General features: G+C 41.4%; 1 protein-coding gene across 8 annotated transcripts in view; it reads left to right on the top strand.

Annotated features, from left to right (window-relative positions):
* Window positions 1-848: 848 nt before the first annotated feature.
* Window positions 849-12,212, top strand: part of CHD8 (chromodomain helicase DNA binding protein 8) — a 63,566-nt gene continuing 52,202 nt past the window's right edge. For 4 of the 8 annotated variants that reach the window (XM_010600983.3, XM_003421609.4, XM_010600982.3 and 1 more), the window contains exon 1: window positions 855-980. The gene's annotated coding sequence lies outside the window, so the exon portion shown is untranslated. Of the gene's footprint in view, window positions 981-12,212 lie in introns of all 8 variants that reach the window. The other 4 variants (XM_023540628.2, XM_023540627.2, XM_023540630.2 and 1 more) reach the window with 4 other exon arrangements.

Raw genomic sequence — 12,212 nt, 5'->3', positions numbered from 1 at the left:
TGAATTTGAGGCCATTTTTCTTTTTTTTTTTAATTGAAAATTTTTCCAGCTCTTTATTTCCAACTGATTCACAACCCTCTGTGCTGTCAAAGTCCGAACACTGGAACTGTCAAGTCAGAACACTGGAAATTTTGCAAGAGCAGCATAAGATTTAGAAGCATCTAGAATAGATTTTTTTTTTTTTTTTTTTTTTAGAATAGATACATAACCTATGTTGGTTATGTGCTGATGCTCTGAGGAGTGAGGTGTCTATAAAGGATTATTCCAGGAACTGGGAGCACCCAGTCTCATCCGAAGAATTGGTTTTTGCTTTCAATGGTAAAATTGCTTCACTTGTGCAGTTAAGTGGGAGGGTGATACGGTTGCTTCTAACCATACTCGGCATTACAGAGTCTCTCCCCTATAATGATTGAGGTTACATCCTGATTATATAAAGGTGAGAATGTTGGGGCTGGTCCCGAGTAGTCGGGTAAAACGTGGAAAATGACTTCATATTGCTCAAACACTCCTTCCCTCTCCCCGCCCCCAAGGCACCAGCCTGAGCCAAGATGGCTTCCTAGACACAGGTAACTAAATGTTTTAGTTTAGAGCGCCCCCAACGGCCGGGGTCTAAAAAAAAAAAAAAAAAAGATGCCGAAAGGCCTGAGCGCCTGTGAACTGAGCCATCAGAGACGAGCTGCCGCCAGATTTTTATTTTCAATCAGGCATATCTGTGGTTGCCTACGTACCCTTCCCAGCCTTTTAGGACCTCCCACTCACAGGAGACTTCCTGGATGGCGCTCACACTACCATGCTGGAAGAGGCCGGGCTTCAGCCTTGCCATTGGTGGGTGGGAGGGCAGGTGGGCGGAGCCGAGGGAGAATGGACTACTAGCAAGCTCGGTTGAGACGAGAGCTGGCCATGCTCCGCCGGAAAGCGCCTTGTTCTCCGAAAGGGTGAGTTGAAACGGGGCTGGAAAAGAAGCACCAGGACTTGTTCAGGTAGGCTTCCCGCTCACATGGACTTCTCAGTGCTGCTCCACGAGTCCTAGCAAAAGCTAAAGCTCTTAGAATTAATTTCATTAACTCATTATCCTCCTTCCGCTCCCGCCCCCCGCCTGTCCCCCACTTGTGAGGAATCAGGTGCTGGGTGATGCTCTGGACTGAACCATTCTTCTTTGTGAGAGGCCAGGGGAAGAGGGTGCCTGCGGGCCCGCGGGGCCCGAGTCCGGCCAACCCGTGAGGGGCCTGCCCGGGCCGCTGTTGCTTTTTTAAGGCTTGTCATTGCATTACTGGGCGTGGTATAGATTTGAGGCAGCTCCTTGTTCTCCTTTCTTCTTCAGGGGAGGGTAAACTCCCCGACTCTGTTTGGTTACTCCATACTTTGGACTCAGAAGTGGGAGGTTAGGTTTCTTTTTCTCCCCCACCCGCCCCTTTTTTTTAAATAATAGAGGTGGGTAAGAAAGCATAGGGTGAGCGTGCGCAGGTTGCTGTACATTCTTAGGTACAATTTCTGTGGGTCTTCTGGGAGAAAAGGGCAAGCTGTTGGAGTGTGTTTAGACATGGTGGGAGGAGAGGAGCGCAAGCCTTGCATCTCCTTTGACATATACGCAGAGTTCAGTGGGTTTATGTTGCATTATGTAAACTCTCCCCAGGCAGAAGACCCCTCTTCTTGCCTCGGGGCAAATGCAGTTTATTTACCTGTCTGTAGTGTCGCAGGGAATTTCTCCGCCCAGTGCAGCGGCTGTGCAAATGCAGCAGCCTCTGCCTTTTTTGGAGCAGGCCTGAAGTGATTAAGGTCTTCGAAGAAGACGTACACACACACGTATATTTAGTGATCCAGTCTCATTTCAGTGATTGGGCACGGTGAGCCAGCCAGTAGTCAAAGACTTGGAATTCAATGTCTTTTTTTAAAGAGCAGATATAGGGGAGCACACCAAGTACACAGACAGAGGAGTTGCATGATCAGTGTCTGCTGCAGGCCTCCATCACACCAGCATGGGCGGATCGTTTAATCTCCTTGTTGCTCTGAGCCTGTGAACTCAGTCAGAGACTCACTGACTGTTTGGGTTATCCTTAGCAGCAACTGAGGTCCTATCTGGTGCAAGGCACTTTAGATACTAGAAGGTGAGTTTGTGTTTTGGGTAATGTCCTCTGCTAGTTGTTTAAATGATGACTTCTACTTATGCATTTCTTCTGCCTTGGTCACCAGCTAGATTTCAGAATAAATTGCAGTCAGCCTCGAAGGGCCTGAGTATGGGAAGCTCCCCATTCCTAATATTTTGGAATGATCCCACCCCTTGAGAGGGGAAAAAGTTATGATAAGAAAAACGATAGTTGCCATTTAAGAAGATCTATGTTGCAAGAGTGGCATGTCATGATGAAGAACAGTGGCCAAAAAGAGATAGGCACAGGCTTGGAGGAAGGTTTAAAACTGAAATAGCAAAGGAGTAATGGATTGGGATAAGGCATTTGATGGAGCAATATATGGGTACTTGTACAGTTCACACCTTCTCCATGCTTTAATCTAACCTGTGCATATGGTCTTTTGATTTTATCACTTCTCAAATTAACAAAATCCATTTAAATACTAGATAGAAAATGAATCTGCAGAGCTGATCGTGAATTACCAGGAAACACAGATCTTGTGTTTCCCAGGACAGCCTTCTCTGCAGCATTGCTGGGTGATGGGGTGGAGAAATCTTGGCATTATCGTAACCACCACTGCAGAGCTTTAGTTGAAATAGGAAAAAATTGACATTTTATGTGAAGGGTTGAATTTCTGAGAGGTAATGTAGGATGGTGAGGGGGAGCATTCTTTAAAATAAGCCACTGTACACATCTCCCACCATTTAATATTAATTTGAGAGTCCCAAGAACTGTGCTTGTTTGAAAGAATGAGGTTTGATATTCTCATCTGCAAGAGGATTGTAACATTTTCAGAGGTGAACGCTAAGTGCTTTGGAGATACTGTTTGTCCACAGGCCTGGAAGAGTTACGCTATCTTCTAAGCTTACATTGAGCCTAATTAATACTTAGGGGATTAACAGAAGACACATTTTTCTGGACCCTCAACCTCCACCTCTAGAAGTCATTTCACTTGTGGACTTGCATTTGAGTAAGATTTGAGTAAGTCCTTAATCTGCAGGTCACTGCTGTAACTGACCTAGTATTTACTATTTTACCTTTAACATTTGATTCATTGACAGACTATCATGTTTCATATCTTACTCAGTTTAATTTCTTATATTTCCTCTTTAATTTTTTATTCTTTTTCCCAACAAAGTTGGTGGTCCTCCTTTCACTCTACTGTTAAATGTTCCTGTTCACTTTGCTTTTTGCTTTAATTCACTGACATTGCACTTCTTTGCCTCTGTTTTGCTGAGGCCTTTCAGAGAATGTAAAGAGACCCTAATTTCCAAGATGTTTTTCTTTGATACCGAGTATTTGCATTTCTATATGAGCAAGCTGTTGTATGAGCCACTTTCTTTTGCTTAAAAGCTTACTTACCATTAACTGAACACTAAGTTTTTTCCTGAATAACCTTTTTTCTCTCTTAATCTCTAACTTTTGTTTTGTGTGCTATAATTTAATTCTTTTTTTGTGTTTTCTAACTATTTCGTATTGCCTTTAAACTTTCCATTATATTTTTATTGACAAAATAAGTTTACCTCTTTGTAGTTATGGAATATTTTAGATTTAAATTACAAAGTATGTTAGTCCCTGAGATTTCTCATTAGATTGTTTTGTAAGTAACTTACTTCTTTAGTCCTTTTATTGCCCATTACTTTCTGTCCTTCGCTATAGGCTCTTGGTTAATGCCTGATGAAACAAAATGGTCAACTTTAAAAGATCTTAGTTCTTGTTTTCAGATTACATCAGGAGACTTTAAAAAATAACACGATTTCTACCCATTAATGTATGTTACATAAAACCAAAAATACCCATTGCCATCGAGTTGATTCTGACTCATAGCAACTCTATAAGACAGAGTAGAACTGCCCCATAGAGTTTCCAAGGAGCGCCTGGTGGATTTGAACTGCCGACCTTTTGGTTAGCAGTTGTAGCACTTAACCACTATGCCACCAGGGTTTCCGTATGTTTCATGATAATCAAAAATCCAGGAGGCATAGATAGAACTCAGCCTGGCATAGATAGTTGGTTTACACTCATCTTCAACACGGTGGGGTCCAGGAGTATATTCAAAGCAGCGGAGCAGAGGAGGGAACCTAGACAACGTTCTAGCTTCTTCAAATTCAGGCTGTCCTGTATGTTCTCAGTAGTTTGTTTGAAAAGAGTTCCCAGACCAGTAGATTCATTCATGTTCACGTAAAAGTACAAAAAAGATTTCAAAGGTAAACTAAGGATTTAAAAATAATTATTTACTGTTATTCATAATTATTAGGAAAGGATTGACTGTCACTCTGAGGAGTAAGCTTTTCTTTGAAATGGTGATTGAATAAATGAAACATTCCCGATTCATTTCCTCCAAACATTTCCAGAGATATTTATTGTACGTGGCTTCATTTCAGTCGGCATTTTCAGACTTTATTTCCTTTTTAGAAGATAATGAAATGACATGCTACTGAAGTTAGTAGGTGATAATTTCCAGTACTGTGTTTCTTTTCTCCCCTGTATGTCAACACTTTAAATGTGATAGTCCTAATTCTTTCGGTAATATCCCGGTATTCCAGTAATTCGTAATTCCATAATAACACCTATTTGTTTTGAGAGTCTGTAATTCTCCTGTATGTCAGTAACTTTCTGAGACAAACCAAAAAAAAAAAAAAAAAAAACCCATTGCTGTTGAGTTGATTCCGACTCATAGCGACCTCATAGGGTTTCCAGGTAGAACTGCCCTATAGGCTATCCAGGGAGCGGCTGGTGGATTCAAACTGCTGACCTTTTGGTTAGCAACTGAGCTCTTAACTGCTGCACCACCTGGGCTCCTTTCTGAGACAGAATATATTAAGTGAATTATTAATTTCATTTCAGAGGAAGGATATTCAAGAGCTGTAAAGTCTGTCAGGTTTCGCAAATTGTGTCTAGTTGTCGCTATAAAAAGCTTTGGTCTCTCCTGTTTGCTTTCTTTTCTTTTGTCTTTGGGGATTATTCCTCTGGAATATGAGTATCTAGAGGTGCATTGTCCCATTAGCAATATGGGAAGTTTTTTAGGTTGGTTCCAGAAGTAACCAGTGATTTCTGTAGGTTGGCTGCCTATTTAGAACCCAAATTATAATAGAATTTTGTGTACAGGTTGTGATTTTATCAGATTTTATGCATTTACCTAAGTAAACTTTGTGAAGGGGAAGATTTTCTGGGTTTTTTAATGGGGTTACCAAGTTGCATGAAGGAGCCCTGGTGGCGCAGTGGTTTAGAACTCAGCTGCTAACCAAAAGTTCTGCAGTTTGAATCCACCAGCCGCTCCTTGGAAACGTATGGGGCAGTTTTGCTCTGTCCTAACAACAAAAAAAAAAACAAACCCAGTGCCATCGAGTCGATTCCGACTCATAGTGACCTTATAGGACAGAGTAGAACTCTGCCCCATAGAGTTTCCAAGGAGCGCCTGGCGGATTCGAACTGCTGACCCTTTGGTTAGCAGTCATAGCACTTAACCACTGTGCCAGTCCTATAGGGGTGTTATGAGTTGGAATCCACTGGACGGCAACGGAGTTTTTGGTTTAAGTTGCATGAACACTGAACTTTCACTCAGTGTTTTATTCTTCACTGTTTCTACTCAGTACTCAGTCATTCTTCTTTTTTGGGGGGAGTGAGGCACATTTTGGAAACCCTGGTGGTGTAGTGTAGTGGCTAAGAGTTTGGCCGCTAACCAAAAGGTCGGCAGTTCGAATCCACCAAGTGCTCCTTAGAAACCATATCAAAAAAAAAAACAAAAGCCAAACCCTTAGCCGTCCAGTTGATTCCAACTCTGTATGTAGAACAGAGTAGAACTGTCCCATAGGGTTTCCATGGCTGTAATCTTTAGGGAAGCAGGTTGCCACATCTTTCTCCCAAGGAGCGGCTGGTGGGTTCGAACCACTAACCTTTCGATTAGCAGCTGAGCGCTTAACCACTGCGCCACCAGGGTTCCAGATTACATATCAAGACCCTGTAAAAAGTAGAGCTTTTGCCTGTTTTTCGGTATGCATTGTGTTGGGGACCTTTTTCATGAGGTTTTAAATACATAACTTGCATTCACTTCTGTCTTGGAAGTCATGGGCATCAAAAGCTGGATCTGGGCATGTGAACTACCCAGACACAGCCTAGTCATTTGGAGAACTATGTTACCACAAGCAGATATTGTAAATAGAGTACTTGGGAAACACACTGCCATCATTCCTACAACCATAAAAGTGATTAGTTGAATTATCTGGGATGTTGCCCTAGACACCAGTGCTGGTTGAAGTCTGTGTTCCATGGCTGTGAGGTTAAAGGGTTGTGCTGCTTTCTCAGTGTGGTAGTACCAGAGCCCTTTCATCCTCCCCAGCAGTCTTGCTATTCTAATTGTGAAACTTATACATCTATTTGAACATCCCACTATTCTGCTTAGCAGATCAGCTCTGCCAACACTGAGGAGTAAGCTTTTCTTTGCAATGGTAATGTTGAAATGAGCTATGAGGATAAGTAAGAATTAAATAAATTTTGTTTTGAGACAAGCCTTTAATGGTACTGTTTTAAAGTATTGGACAGGTAATCAGGAGCACCTTTTTATTTGCCTACTTCATGCCAAGCATTGTACATTATCTTTTAATCTTCAGAATAAACCCGAAATGTGTGCAATGTTAGATTCATTTTACAGAAGAGAAGAAAGGCTTAGCGGGGCTAGGTAACTTAACCAGGAGCTGGACGCTGGTCTGTCTCACTTCAAAGCCCCGTTCACTCTCCAGCATTCCTCCATCTAAAAAGTTCAGTGTTGAACCCTGGGAGAACAAGACTGGACAGTACTGACTTTGACCAAAACACTGGACAGGTAGGCGTTTGGTAGTCTCTGTATTTAGCAGCTGTAGAACCTTGAGAATGTAAAATTTCTCTTTGTCTTTGTATCTTTGTCTGTTAAAAGGAAAAAAAAAAAAGAACATTAGTTTGTTTCTTTTATTTAACTTAGTTATTTTGAAGATAAGATTATGTGAAATACTTTGAGCACTACAGAGGAAAATTACTTGGTCAGTCTTGCAAATAACTCCATTTTTTTTGGCCAATACAAGTTAAATTAACCCACTAAGTTTTCATCAGTCCTTGTTAATAGGGTCAATTTTTGTGCCTGTAGGCATGGTTCTTATGAGTGCTTTATACTGTCTCTCCTCTCTCTCCTCTGCTTTTTTTTTTTTTTTAACATAAGTGTTGCAATAAACATAGCCTCTAATTGAACTAAGTAAATATTTATATTTTATGGTTAGGGTGAACTAATGTATGTGTATTTGGCCCAGTTAAAACAGTACAGGCAAGGGCTGTGCGGGGAGCATAAAGAGGACTAGGACGCTGCTGCCTAAAATATGTGTATTGCTACTCAAGCTGGATGCTCAAAAGTGGTGCAATACCAGGTGATACCGCTTGGGGATACAAGTTAGATATTCCTCATCTGGGGCCCAGAATATTACTTTTCACTTTGGTGACCATGAGCCAGTGAAGACAAACTTCTCCAGATTCAGTCTAACTTGACCTAAAGCCAATGATCCTTAAAGATTAGGTTCTTATTTTCTGTCGTCACAGTTAAGCCAAAACACCAGGGTCTGATTGGAAAAAAAATCTACAGTGAGGCTGACTTACAAATGAGTCTGTGCTGGATTTTTGAATCATAAAGGTGTAACATAATCCACTCATTTCTTGCTACAGATTTAGATTGGTCACCAGTGAGGCTTTGTGGTCCCAAGCCTAAAGGGGATAACTAACGTTTTATTACTTCCAAAACAATATTTTACGTGTATTGCATACTGCCCACTTCTGTAGTATGTAAAGGCTGTGTCTGCTGGAGGTCCTAAAAAGTGAAGATACTTAGGATTTTATGATGCGTTTGAGTGTTTCTGGTTAGAAAATGCAGCCTCTATAGGCTGACTGAGGGAAGCCCTTTTTCCTTTGCTTAGAAACTTCCCCATTACCCTACCGCAGACCCACCACTGCACTAGAAATGCATGTTTTTTCCACAAAAGTACATTAAATGTCCATTACCTCCTGAGAAGGAAAGGCAATGCTGTAGAGAACAAGACACACATTGCCCTTGCCCTTGAGAAATTTACATTTTAATGGGGGGTGGGAAATGGACATCAAACAATTATGTAACCAGTTACCCCATCTCTACTACAGTGGAGAAGTACTGGATATTATGAAAATGTATAATAGGAGCAAGTAACCTGGAGTGCAATATAGTAGGATGATAGTGATAGCGGAAAGACTCCTCGTAGTCTAGTGGTTAAGCGCTTGTCTACTAACTGAAAGGTCTGTGGTTGGAACCAGCCCAGTGGTGGGAGAAAAGACCGGGCGATCTGCTCCCGTAAAGATTACAGCCTAGGAAACCTAATGGGGCAGTTGTACTCTGTCATACAGGGTTGTTTGGCACGATGACACACAACAACGATAATGAAGCCACACTGTTGTTAGCTGCCGTTGAGTTGGCCCCCAACTCAAGGCGACCACATGTGTTACAGAGTAGAATTGCTCCATAGAGTTTTCTTGGCTGTAATCTTTATGGAAGAAGTTTGCCAAGCCTTTCTTCCATAGAGCCGTTCGGTAGGTTTAAATAACCAACCCCGAGGGTAGCACCTGATCGCAAACCACTTGTGCCACACAGGCTCCTGAAGCCACACTACCTAAATTCACATCTGGTACCACTCTTGGCTGGTTGTGGAATCTCGGGGAAGTTTCTCATCTCTGTGTACCTCAGTTTCCTCGTCTGTAAAATAATAAGGATGGTTGCCTTAGGCTTGTTAAGAAGATTAAATATGTTAATACACTTGCATTGCTTCTAGGAGCACCTGACATGTAGTCTATGTTCAATAAATTTAACTGTTTACCAGTCTAGGAGGCCAGGCAAAGCTTTTCTTTGAAATGGTTATGTTGAAATGAGCTAAGAAGGATAAGTAAGAATTAAACAGGCAGAATCATGAGAAATCACTTCGAAGGTACTTGCAATAGTCCAAGAGAGTGAGAATGTAAATTGAGCCAGAATGGCAATTGAGGCAGAAGTGGGTGGATTTGAGGAGTATTTAAGAGGTAAAGATAGGATTTAAAAATACTGGATATGGGTGGTAAGAAAAAAGGTTTCTGGTCTCTGCAGCCATGGTTAAATAGGAAATGCTGGAGCATGATTACACAGCTTCTTTGTGCATGTACACAAGTGGTGGTAGGGAACTGGAAAGACTACCAAAAAGAGCTATTGAGCAAGCAGGTAGATGGTGGATATACAGGTCTTGAGTCCAGAAGTGACGTTTTGCCCAAACATATAAATGAGAGGTGTAAGCATATAGTTTGTTGAAGAAATAAATGAGTAATATTTGAGGTCATGAATGTGAATAAGACATCATTGAAAATAAAATATAGAAGGAGAAGGAAAGAAGGCCTAGGACCAGATCTTGGTGAACTTCAGCAATTAAAGGTTGGTAGAGGAAAAGAATAGCAAAAGGGAGGTGGCCAGAGTTAGTAGGAAAAGCAGAAAAATGTGGTGTCCTTGGAAGCCATGGGGAAAGTGTTTAAAGATGGAGTGGTTTTTCTGAACTCTTCATAATCCTTCCTTGGATTCCTGGGAGTCTTAATTTAGGTCTCATACCACTCAAATTTGGGTACTAGTAACTTAGTACATCTATAGTAAGTAGGTTTAGGTTGACTGAAGCCAGTTAATTGAACATGATCGTCAAACTCCAGAATCAAGAATGTTGTTATTCCTTTTCACCTTAAATTGGGTTCAGTGTAGAGAGAGCTAGAGTGCATACTCAAGATCATAGGTTTTAGCCTACTGAAATTAATTCTTTTGCACATTAATCTGGGTGGTGATCCCCTCTAAGGCTGATTGGTTAGCATCCTCCTAGGTAGACAGTGACATTGACGCCAAAAAAAAAAAAAAAAAAATCCAGTTATCTATCCAGCAACATTTGTTGAGCACTTCCTAGGATATAGCCCTTATGATAGGGTCGCTATGAGTCAGAATCGACTCGACGGCCCTGGGGTTGGGCCAAGTACTATCCTAGGTACTTCATTAATCTTCATTAATGGCCTTTAGCTGGGTATTATCATAGCTTTTATGCAGAAGAATGAACTGGACTTGGAAAGGTTAATTCCTCAAGGTTATGTAAATATTAATTGGTGGAACAGAGATTTGAACCCAGATCCCTCTGACTTCAAAGTTCATTCATTATACCTCCATGTACAAATATAACTAAAATACGAAGCAGAAGATGCTATGAAAACTCCTGTGGGACAAATTACTTCTGGTTTGACAATGAAAATTAGGAATCAGAAATGCTTTTAATTCCTAATTCTGGTGGACACTTTAAAGTTCTTATGTTACTGGACCTTTTTCCTTTGTTCAGTACAATCGTTCACTTCTTCCCCTTGCACATCTCTCCTCTCTGCATCTGACATTGCATTCTCCTACTTCTCTGGCTGTCCCTTCTCTGCCTGCTTAGTAAACTCAAAACCAAACCTGTTGCTGTTGAATCGATTTTGACTCATAGCAACCCTGTGAGACAGAGTAGAACTGCCCTATAAGGGTTTTCAAGGAGCAGCTGGTGGATTCAAACTGCCAACCTTTTGATTAGCAGCTGACTTCCTAACCACTGTGCCACGATAGGCATATTATTTTGGTTCTTAAATCCTGATGTTTTCCAGAGTTCCTCCTTCGCTTTTCTCAGTCTACACCAAAAATCTCATAACAGTTTTGAATCCAAAAGTAGGTCTGCAGCTAAGTGTTTTGTCCAGTCCGTATAGTGTTTAAAAATATTTCAATTTAGTTGTCTACAATTAAAATCCTCAAAGTTTTACATAAATCTTTATTTTTTACTTTTGAAAAAATCTGAAGTTCTTGCTCTACCCTGTTTCCATGCAGCACCACTTAATTAGAGCTGAATAGCAGCTCTTCTTTTTGGAATGGACATGGGTTCCCCAGTTCTTCACAGACCCCAATATTCTATATTGTCTTCCCAACAGTACTTGTGCAGTTTTTCTTATACTTGCCCTGCTCTTCACACACCCTGAGTAACCTCCATTCTTCCAGCTACCACTTAAACCCAAAACCCATAGCTCTCATGTCGATTTTGACTCATAGCAACCCTATAGGTCAGAGCAGAACTGCCCCACAGGGTTTTCAAGGAGTGGCTGGTGGATTCAAACTGCTGACCTTTTGGTTAGCAGCCATAGCTCTTAACCACTGTGCCACCAGGGCTTCAACTACCACTTAAAAAACAAAAACCCATAGATGCTAATAACTAAATTTAGACTTTTAGACTCATACAACGAATTCTCTGTTGAATGTTGTAACATACTGAAGGCAACTCATATTCAACTTGGCTGAATTCATCATTCCCTCTACTGATTTTTATCCCCTAGGTATTTCACTGCTTTGTCCCTTCCCATCATTACCTTTTGAACTGTATTGCTCTAGCAATATAGTTGCCCTGAGCATCTTGTTGGGGGAGCCCTGATGGCACAATGGTTAAGCATTTGGCTGCTAACCAAAAGGTTGGCCGTTCAAATCCACCAGCTACTTCTTGGAAACCCTATGGAGCAGTTTTGCTCCGTGCTATAGGGTTGCTATGAGTTGGAATTGACTCAACAGCAACTTTTTTTTTTTTTTTTCTTCTTTAAAGGCATCTTGTTAGGGTTCTTAGTTGGAAACAACAGAAATTATATGACTAACTTAGGCAGAAAGGGAATGTATTGAAGGATATTGGGTGGCTTACAAAATCAACATGAACGCTAGAGAACCTGGTTTAGAAAATGGTCTGAAACCAAGGAGGCTAGGCCACAGAGAGCACAGGCAGCATCATACCACAGAAAAACTCTGTTTAGAATGCTGCTGTTTAACTCTAGAGTCTGCCACTGTTGACTGTTGTCTGCCTGGTTGGTCCTGGGTCTTTGCATCACCCTTCCAGAACAGAGTCAAAGTCCTCCAGCAAGAGTGTCCACTTAAACTAGCCTAGGCCATGTGTCTACTTCCTATCTGCTAGAGAAAGGGAGGGGGAGCTCCCTCTGGCTCTATTCAGGGAGGTGAGACCCAGCTTCCCATTGAAGATGCTTATGTTAGTC

This window comes from Loxodonta africana, chromosome 10 (assembly GCF_030014295.1).
Source record: "Loxodonta africana isolate mLoxAfr1 chromosome 10, mLoxAfr1.hap2, whole genome shotgun sequence".
Lineage (NCBI taxonomy): Eukaryota > Metazoa > Chordata > Mammalia > Proboscidea > Elephantidae > Loxodonta > Loxodonta africana.
Note: the sequence above shows the minus strand (reverse complement) of the source record. Positions and strands in the feature narration are given on the sequence as shown.